Source organism: Triticum dicoccoides, chromosome 3A (genome assembly GCF_002162155.2).
Source record: "Triticum dicoccoides isolate Atlit2015 ecotype Zavitan chromosome 3A, WEW_v2.0, whole genome shotgun sequence".
NCBI classification, from domain to species: domain Eukaryota; kingdom Viridiplantae; phylum Streptophyta; class Magnoliopsida; order Poales; family Poaceae; genus Triticum; species Triticum dicoccoides.
In genome coordinates, this window is record NC_041384.1 from 647,039,120 (window position 1) to 647,049,181 (window position 10,062).

General features: G+C 48.9%; 1 long non-coding RNA gene across 1 annotated transcript; it reads left to right on the plus strand.

Moving 5' to 3' along the window:
* The first annotated feature begins 663 nt into the window (after positions 1-663).
* LOC119269905 lies at positions 664-2,403 on the plus strand. The gene is made up of 2 exons (XR_005133847.1): positions 664-1,059; positions 1,886-2,403. It is a non-coding gene; the product is annotated as an uncharacterized LOC119269905 (long non-coding RNA).
* The last annotated feature ends 7,659 nt before the right edge of the window (positions 2,404-10,062 follow it).

Consider the following 10,062-nt stretch of genomic DNA (forward strand, 5'->3'; position numbering starts at 1 on the left):
GTGATACCCTATGTAGAGGAGCCCGCCATCCAAGCCAACCCTACCCGGGTTGCCTTCACCAACATAAGCTCCCCTACCCACCAAATATTTATTTATAATGTAGCCCTGCCCGGGTCACAACTACTTAATATAGATACTTCACCTAATCTGGTCCAATTGCCAAATTAGTGGATCCACCTGATCCAAATCTCATTTCATTTATGAAAAATATTTATTTTTAATTCTTATGCAAAATTTTAGAAATGACCCATAGCCCAGAAAACAATTATCAAGACATGGTCAAGGAGATGACGACTTGCCGGGTAGCGCTTCGGTCAACTCGGAACCACCAGACGTGGCTCCTACGGGTCCGAGATCGACTCCTGATAATTATTTCAGGAACATGTTTATATTATTATTTATTTTCCTAATTAAAAATCTAACATCCAGCAACACGGCCATGTTGAGCAAGCCACATGTAATTAACTAAGTGGTGATACGTCCTAGTGTTCCATTGAGAGATAAAATGCATTAAGCCATCCAAAATAGAGTAGCATGCAATCCAATCCAGAGAATGGTAAAAGAAATGGTAAGTAAAAAGAACAGTAGCCCAGTACTGTACTACTAGTACTTCGCTGGTTACGGCCCGTGTCTATCCAGAGAGACTACTTAATTTCTCGTTGTCCCACGAACAGAACCAGCCCACTCACCTCTCTCTCTCTCCCCCAAGAACAGAGCACGGCCGCCGTCGCCTCGATCTGCCCCGTCCGGGCATCTCCGGCGACACGGCAGATACCTACAGATTCTCCTCGTCTCCCTCTACCATATCCCTCTATTTATTTGATCCGCCGCCGCCAAAAACATCGCCACCACTCAATCCTAGCGCCGCCTGATCCAGGTCCGGTGGGCTTGCCACCGGCTGCAGCAGCAACGACGTCTCCATGCCTACATCTTCCTCCAGCAGAGCTACACGCATGAGACGTGCAACTACGGCCGTCAGGTGCGAGCGGCTTCACCGGCGCGGCTCCGACAACATGGCCGCTACCAGCGCCCGGCTCGCCTTTGTCTATTGCTACTAGTGTAAGTGCCAGTCCAAATTCCTCTCTGTGCAGTGTTCTTGCTTCTACTACAAGTGTTTGTGCCGTGACTCCCCTTACTGCCATGCTTCTTGTTAATCTCAAGACCAAGGAATTAATCAAGCTTTACTCTTGTGGTGTGGACGTGGTCTGCAGATTTGCTCCATATTGTTTATCATTATTTTTGGCTCTACTATGCTATCCCTGCACTACTATGATTCTTTTTATTAAGCTCAAAACTAGGAATTAACCAGTGAATCCCCACTGTTAAAGGCTTACTACAAATCTATGGGTGGCAAGTTAATTGCTTGTGATGGTTAGGTGCTGCCACAAATTAATTCTAAGTATTCCTACTGTGTGTGCGCGCACACTCCTCTCTGAACCCCACACACAACCAAGTGAACAACAACATTGATAGACTCAAATTATACTAAGGGAAACCGGAAAAAAAATGAGTGAGATATTCTAGCAAGATTTCATTTGTGCAAAAGTTAAATGGGTTATTTTCCGGTACAGGGTATGTGCAAGTGAGACATACCATCTTGAGATTTATTTCTTAACAGAACATTAACCAACCAATGTTTACTGAAAATGACAGTGGTCAAGTAGCATACACAGATTGTCTGGCCCCAAAGCTACACATGCAATCTTAATAATGGGTTAATTTCTAAGATTTAATTCTTAGCATGTCAGATCTAATACCAGGTAGAGATGAACACACACATAGATTTTCTTTTACAGCTACACATGAATCACAAAACTGCAATGTCTTTGTTTTCCTCCATCTAGTTTATGTTTTTTTTCACTAACTATTGTTTCTCTTTTTACAGCAAGGTAAATAGATCAAGGTGAATAGATACTTATGGACTGATTCAAACCGAGGTGGAGATAGATAAGAAATCAAGCAAGAAGGGCTAACACAACAAGGTACTTGATTAGTACCTGGTGGCGCATGCAACCCAAAGAGCTTCACAGCAGGGGAGGATAGCAGTGTGGCAGAAGGTGAAAAGGCAAGGTGAAAAGGCAGAGGGGTTTCTCCAGCGGATGATTGTGTGTGGCCACAGTGAAAGGGATGGCTCCTATTTATAGTGGGGTGAATAGCTATGTCGGTTTGGAGAGGCATTACATCTGGCATGCATGCGTGGTTACTCTTGCATGCATGCCTCCACTTGTGTCTCTTGTGGGCTGTACTAGGGACAAGTGTAATTTGCTTGGCCGGCCATTAGTTGGCATTTACTTTGTGTGAAGGAAATGAGACAAGGGTCTATAAAATATAGGGAGGTTTGGAGAAGAATTGTTGTGCATGACTAAATGCTATTAGCTGTAATAAAAATAATAATTAAGTTTAGTTATTTCTATTATTTTAATTAATGTTTTGGCAACGCCATTGAAATTATCGTTATCTAATTTTATTACTATTTATTTATTTATTTTACGGTTTTTACACATTATTCTCTAACTTAAATGAATAACAGTATTGCAATGAACATGATCTAATCATATTCATGCTCAACGTAGACACCTGATAACATTTATCTAGGTTCAATACTAATCCCGAAGGCAGATGGAGCGTGCGATGGTGATCTCATTAACTTTGGAAACACTTCTAACACACATCGTCACCTCGCCCTTAGCCAGTCTCCGTTTAGTCCGTAGCTTTTGCTTCAAGTCACCAATAATAGTAACTGAACCGGTATCCAATACCCAGGTGCTACCAGGAGTACTATTGAGGTACACATTAATAACACGTATATACTTTGTTGAAGTTTCCAGCCTTGTTATTTACCATGCATTTGGGGTAATTCCGCTACCAGTGACCTTCTCCTTACAATAGAAGCACTTAGTCTCGGATTTGGGTTCAACCTTGGGTTCCTTCACTAGAGCGGCAACTGGTTTGCCATCCATGAAGTTTCCCTTCTAGCCCTTGCCCTTCTTGAAACCAGTGGTCTTGTTAAACCATCAACACTTGATGCTCCTTCTTGATTTCTACTTTTTGCGGTCTTAAGCACCGCGAATAGCTCCGGGATCAATTCCATCCCTTGCATGTCATAATTCATCACGAAGATCAAGTAGCTTAGTGATAGTGTCTAGAGAACTCTATCAATCACTATCTTATCTGGAAGTTTAACTCCCACTTGATTTAAGTGATTGTAGCACCCAGACATTCTGAGCACATGCTCACTAGCTGAGCTATTCTCCTCCATCTTGTTGGCAAAAGAACTTGTCAGAGGTCTCACACCTCTCAACACGGGCATGAGCCTGAAATCCCAATTTCAGCTCTTGGGACATCTCATATGTCTTATGGCGTTCAAAACGTCATTGGAACCCCGATTCTAAGCCATAAGTATGGTGCACTAAACTATCAAGTAGTCATCAGGACGTGTCTGTCAGGTGTTCACAACATCCACAGTCGACATTGTAGGGGTTTGCACATCGAGCGGTGCAGCGAAGACGTAAGCCTTCTGTGTAGCAGTGAGGACACTCCTCGGACTACGGACCCAGTCCGCATCATTGCTTACAATATCTTTCAACTTGGTCTTTCTCTAGGAACATATTGAAACAGGGAGCTACAACGTGAGCTATTTATCTACAACATATTTGCAAAGACAATTTAGACCATGTTCATGATAATTCAGTTCATCTAATCAAATTATTTAATGAACTCCCACTCAGATAGACATCCCTCTAGTCATCTAAGTGAAACATGATCCGAATCGACTAGGCAGTGTCCGATCATCACGTGAGACGGACTAGTCATCAACGGTGAACATCTCATGTTGATCGTATCTTCTATACGACTCATGTTCGACCTTTCGGTCTTCCGTGTTCCGAGGCCATATCTGTACATGCTAGGCTCGTCAAGTCAACCTAAGTGTTTCGCATGTGTCCCGAGGCCATGTCTGTACATGCTAGGCTCGTCAACACCCGTTGTATTCGAACGTTAGAATCTATCACACCCGATCATCACGTGGTGCTTCGAAACAACGAACCTTCGCAACGGTGCACGGTTAGGGAGAACACTTTTCTTGAAATTTTAGTGAGGGATCATCTTATTTAGGCTACCGTCGTTCTAAGCAAATAAGATGTAAAACATGATAAACATCACATGCAATCAAATAGTGACATGATATGGCCAATATCATTTTGCTCCTTTTGATCTCCATCTTCGGGGCTCCATGATCATCGTTGTCACCGGCATGACACCATGATCTCCATCATCATGATCTCCATCATTGTGTCTTCTTGAAGTTGTCTTGTCATCTATTACTTCTACTACTATGGCTACCGCTTTAGCAATAAACTAAAATAATTACATGACGTTTATGTTGACACGCAGGTCATAAATAAATTAAGACAACTCCTATGGCTCCTGCCGGTTGTCATACTCATCGACATGCAAGTCGTGATTCCTATTACAAGAACATGATCAATCTCATACATCACATATATCATTCATCACATCCTTTTGGCCATATCACATCACATGGCACATGCTGCAAAAACAAGTTAGACGTCCTCTAATTGTTGTTGCAAGTTTTTACATGGCTGCTATAGGTTTCTAGCAAGAACGTTTCTTACCTACGTGAAAACCACAACGTGATATGCCAATTTCTATTTACCCTTCATAAGTACCCTTTTCATCGAATCCGATCCGACTAAAGTGGGAGAGACAGACACCCGCTAGCCACCTTATGCAACTAGTGCATGTAAGTCGGTGGAACCAGTCTCACGTAAGAGTACGTGTAAGGTCGGTCAGGGCCGCTTCATCCCACGATGCCGCCGAATCAAGATAAGACTAGTAACGACAAGTAAATTGACAATATCGACACCCAAAACTGCTTTGTGTTCAACTCGTGCATAGAAACTACACATAGACCTAGCTCATGATCCCACTTATGGGGATCGTAGCAGAAATTTAAAATTTTCTACGCATCACCAAGATCAATCTATGGAGTAATCTAGCAACAAGGGGAAGGGGAGTGCATCTACATACCCTTGTAGATCGCTAAGCAGAAGCGTTGCAAGAACGTGGATGAAGGATTCATACTCGTAGCGATTTAGGTCGCGGTTGATTCCGATCTAAGCACCGAACCCTGGCGCCTCCGCGCTCAACACATGTGCAGCCCGGTGACGTCTCCCACGCCTTGATCCAGCAAGGGGAGAAGGAGAGGTTGGGGAAGACTCCGTCCAGCAGCAACACGACGGCGTGGTGGTGGTGGAGGAGCGCGGAACTCCAGCAGGGCTTCGCCAAGCACTACGAGAGACGAGGAGGGAGAGAGGTAGGGCTGCGCCAAGAGGGAGATGATCTCGTGTATCCTGCAGCCCCCAATACCTCAAGTATATATAGGGGAAGGGGAGGGGCTGCGCCCCCATCTAGGGTTCCCTCCCTAGGGGTGGCGGCAGCCCCAAAACCCATCTAGGGTTGCGGCCAAGGGGGGAGAGAGGGGGGCACACCTAGGGTGGGCCTTAAGGTCCATCTGCCCTAGGGTTTGCCCCCTCCCCTCTAGGAGGCGCCTTGGGCCTTAGTGGGAGGCCCCCCAGCCCACCTAGGGGCTGGTCCTTCCCACTATTGGCCCATGTAGGCCTCTGAAGCTGGTGGCCCCACCTGGTGGACCCCCGGACCCCTCCGGTGGTCCCCGTACACTATCGGTGATGCCCGAAACACTTCCGGTGGCCAAAATCATACTTCCTATATATCAACCTTTACCTCCGGACCATTCTGGAACTCCTCGTGATGTCCGGGATCTCATCCGGGACTCCGAACAACATTCGGTAACCGCATACATACTTTCCCTATAACCCTAGCGTCATCGGACCTTAAGTGTGTAGACCCTACGGGTTCGGGAGTCATGCAGACATGGCCGAGACAACTCTCCGGTCAATAACCAACAGCGGGATCTGGATACCCATGTTGGCTCCCACATGCTCCACGATGATCTCATCGGATGAACCACGATGTCAAGGATTCAATCAATCCCGTATACAATTCCCTTTGTCTATCGGTATGATACTTGCCCGAGATTCGATCGTCGGTATCCCGATACCTTGTTCAATCTCATTACCGGCAAGTGTCTTTACTCGTTCCGTAACACATCATCCCGTGATCAACTCCTTGGTCACATTGTGCACATTATGATAATGTCCTACCGAGTGGGCCCAGAGATACCTCTCCGTTACACGGAGTGACAAATCCCAGTCTCGATTCGTGCCAACCCAACAGACACTTTCGAAGATACCTGTAGTGAAGCTTTATAGACACCCAGTTACGTTGTGACGTATGCCACACCCAAAGCACTCCCACGGTATCCGGGAGTCGCACAATCTCATGGTCTAAGGAAATGATACTTGACATTTGAAAAGCTTTAGCATACGAACTACACGATCTTGTGCTAGGCTTAGGATTGGGTCTTGTCCATCACATCATTCTCCTAATGATGTGATCCCGTCATCAACGACATCCAATGTCCATGGTCAGGAAACCGTAACCATCTATTGATCAACGAGCTAGTCAACTAGAGGCTTACTAGGGACAGGGTGTTGTCTATGTATCCACACATGTATCTGAGTTTCCTATCAATAAAATTCTAGCATGGATAATAAATGATTATCATGAACAATGAAATATAATAATAATAACTAATTTATTATTGCCTCCAGGGCATATTTCCAACAGTGCTGGCGCAGGCAGTGCCGGCGCGGGGGGTTGTGCGGCCGCCTGTGCAGCCGTGGCTTGACGCGCCTCCTCCTCGGCCTCGTGCTGCTCCTCTCGAGGTTGCGCTCGAGCATCTCGAGGTACTCGCCGTCGCGGTGCTCCTCGGCCACCCTGATCTTGTGCTAGTGCTCGAGGTACGCCTGCTCCTGCGCCGGCGTCGCTCCCATCCAGACCGGCGGCGCGCGTACCCACTCATGCACTACTCCCGTCAGGAGTAGCGCTCGATGGGGGACGACTCGGGCTCCGGCTCCGGCTTGATGGGGGACGGCGGGGCCACTGGCGGCACCACGCTGTCGCCCGCCTCGGAGAGGGCAAGGGCCTACGCCATTGCCGCCTCGTACCGAGCCTCCTCTTTCGCCTACACCGCCTCCGTCCCGCGCCGCTCGTCCTCCTCGCTCTCCCGGCAATGGCGCCACCACTGGGATCCTATCTGGATCCAGATGCCAGTCGTGCGGCAGCGTCACGTCGGGATATGGCAGAGGTTGGCGGTGCTGCCAGTGCCACTCCGCCTGGTGCACTGGCACGCTCACGCGCTGCCTCTGCCGGAGAGGCACCGGCGCCGGCGGAGGCGGGAGGAACTCTGAGGGGAAAGGGGTGGCGGGGGACTTGCCCTTGGCCTTGCTGCCGCTGGCGCCGGAGAAGAGGCCCATCTCGCTGTGGTTTTGGTGGCTAGGGTTTGCCGGCGACGAGGGAGCAAAGGATGGCAGATGTGGACGGCAAGTTTGGATGAGGACGGCCCCACCGAATGGTCGGCTTAAAAAAGGACGAGCACCGTCACTGACGCATGGGCCCGTCGTCATAAATTAAGCTGACCGCGTGAGCAGCGGGTAGTTTGACAACCGCCATGTGGGGACGCGGCGGACAGCGGGAAGGCGCGCGAAGCGTCCGTTCGACGTCCGCGCCGACACATTTGGGCCGCAAATACGTCAGCGCGGACACGACGCAGACGTGATTTGGGTTTGGATCGGCGCGTTCGGCCGCCACTTTTGTCCGCGCCGACCCAAACGGACGCAGGCGGACGAAATGGGTCAGCCCTTTGGAGTTTCTCTAAAAGCCTTTTCCGATAACTATATTCAATGTTGCAGGCAACGTGTTATCAGGGACTATTCCTGTTCTTTTTTTTTTGAAACGGAGACTATTCCTGTTCTGCTACAGAAGTTTCGCTTATGAACTTTGTTGGTAACCGGGGGCTTTGTTGCGGTGCACCATTGCGTAAATGCCACACGATCATTACAGTATTGGAGCAACCATTGGATTGGGGACGGTTTGTCGTCGCCTTCTACTTCCCACACTCCTTCATCTGCTTCCGATCTAAGCACCGAACCCTGGCGCCTCCGCGCTCAACACATGTGCAGCCCGGTGACGTCTCCCACACCTTGATCCAGCAAGGGGAGAAGGAGAGGTTGGGGAAGACTCCGTCCAGCAGCAACACGACGGCGTGGTGGTGGTGGAGGAGCGCGGAACTCCAGCAGGGCTTCGCCAAGCACTACGGGAGACGAGGAGGGAGAGAGGTAGGGCTGCGCCAAGAGGGAGATGATCTCGTGTATCCTGCAGCCCCCAATACCTCAAGTATATATAGGGGAAGGGGAGGGGTTGCGCCCCCATCTAGGGTTCCCTCCCTAGGGGTGGCGGCAGCCCCAAAACCCATCTAGGGTTGCGGCCAAGGGGGGAGAGAGGGGGGCGCACCTAGGGTGGGCCTTAAGGTCCATCTGCCCTAGGGTTTGCCCCCTCCCCTCTAGGAGGCGCCTTGGGACTTAGTGGGAGGCGCCCCAGCCCACCTAGGGGCTGGTCCCTTCCCACTATTGGCCCATGTAGGCCTCCGGGGCTGGTGGCCCCACCTGGTGGACCCCCGGACCCCTCTAGTGGTCCCGGTACACTATCGGTGATGCCCGGAACACTTCCGGTGGCCAAAACCATACTTCCTATATATCAATCTTTACCTCCGGACCATTCCGGAACTCCTCGTGATGTCCGGGATCTCATCCGGGACTCCAAACAACATTCGGTAACGGCGTACATGTTGGAAATATGCCCTAGAGGCAATAATAAATTAGTTATTATTATATTTCCTTGTTCATGATAATCGTTTATTATCCATGCTAGAATTGTATTGATAGGAAACTCAGATACATGTGTGGATACATAGACAACACCATGTCCCTAGTAAGCCTCTAGTTGACTAGCTCGTTGATCAATAGATGGTTATGGTTTCCTGACCATGGACATTGTATGTCATTGATAACGGGATCACATCATTAGGAGAATGATGTGATGGACAAGACCCAATCCTAAGCCTAGCACAAGATCATGTAGTTCGTATGCTAAAGCTTTTCTAATGTCAAGTATCATTTCCTTAGACCATGAGATTGTGAAACTCCCGGATACCGTAGGAGTGCTTTGGGTGTGCCAAACGTCACAACGTAACTGGGTGGCTATAAAGGTACACTACAGGTATCTCCGAAAGTGTCTGTTGGGTTGGCACGAATCGAGACTAGGATTTGTCACTCTGTGTAAATGGAGAGGTATCTCTGGGCCCACTCGGTAGGACATCATCATAATGTGCACAATGTGATCAAGGAGTTGATCGCGGGATGATGTGTTATGAAACGAGTAAAGAGACTTGCCGGTAACGAGATTGAACAAGGTATCGGGATATCGACGATCGAATCTCGGGCAAGTATCGTACCGCTAGACAAAGGGAATTGTATACGGGATTGATTAAGTCCTTGACATCGTGGTTCATCCGATGAGATCATCGTGGAACATGTGGAAGCCAACATGGGTATCCAGATACCACTGTTGGTTATTGACCGGAGAGTCATCTCGGTCATGTCTGCATGTCTCCCGAACCCGTAGGGTCTACACACTTAAGGTTCGGTGACGCTAGGGTTATAGAGATATTAGTATGCGGTAACCCGAAAGTTGTTCGGAGTCCCGGATGAGATCCCGGACGTCACGAGGAGTTACGGAATGGTCCGTAGGTAAATATTTATATATGGGAAGTCCTATTTTGGTCACCGGAAAAGTTTCGGGTTTTATCGGTAACGTACCGGGACCACCGGTAGGGTCCCGGGGGTCCACCAAGGGGGTCCACCTGCCCCGGGGGGGCACATGGGCTGTAGGGGTGTGCGCCTTGGCCTATATGGGCCAAGGGCACCAGCCCCAAGAGGCCCATGCGCCAAGAGATGAGGGAAAGGAAGAGTCCTAAAGGGGGAAGGCACCTCCTAGGTGCCTTGGGGAGGATGGACTCCTCCCTTGGTCGCACCCTTCCTTGGAGGAAGGGCCAAGGCTGCG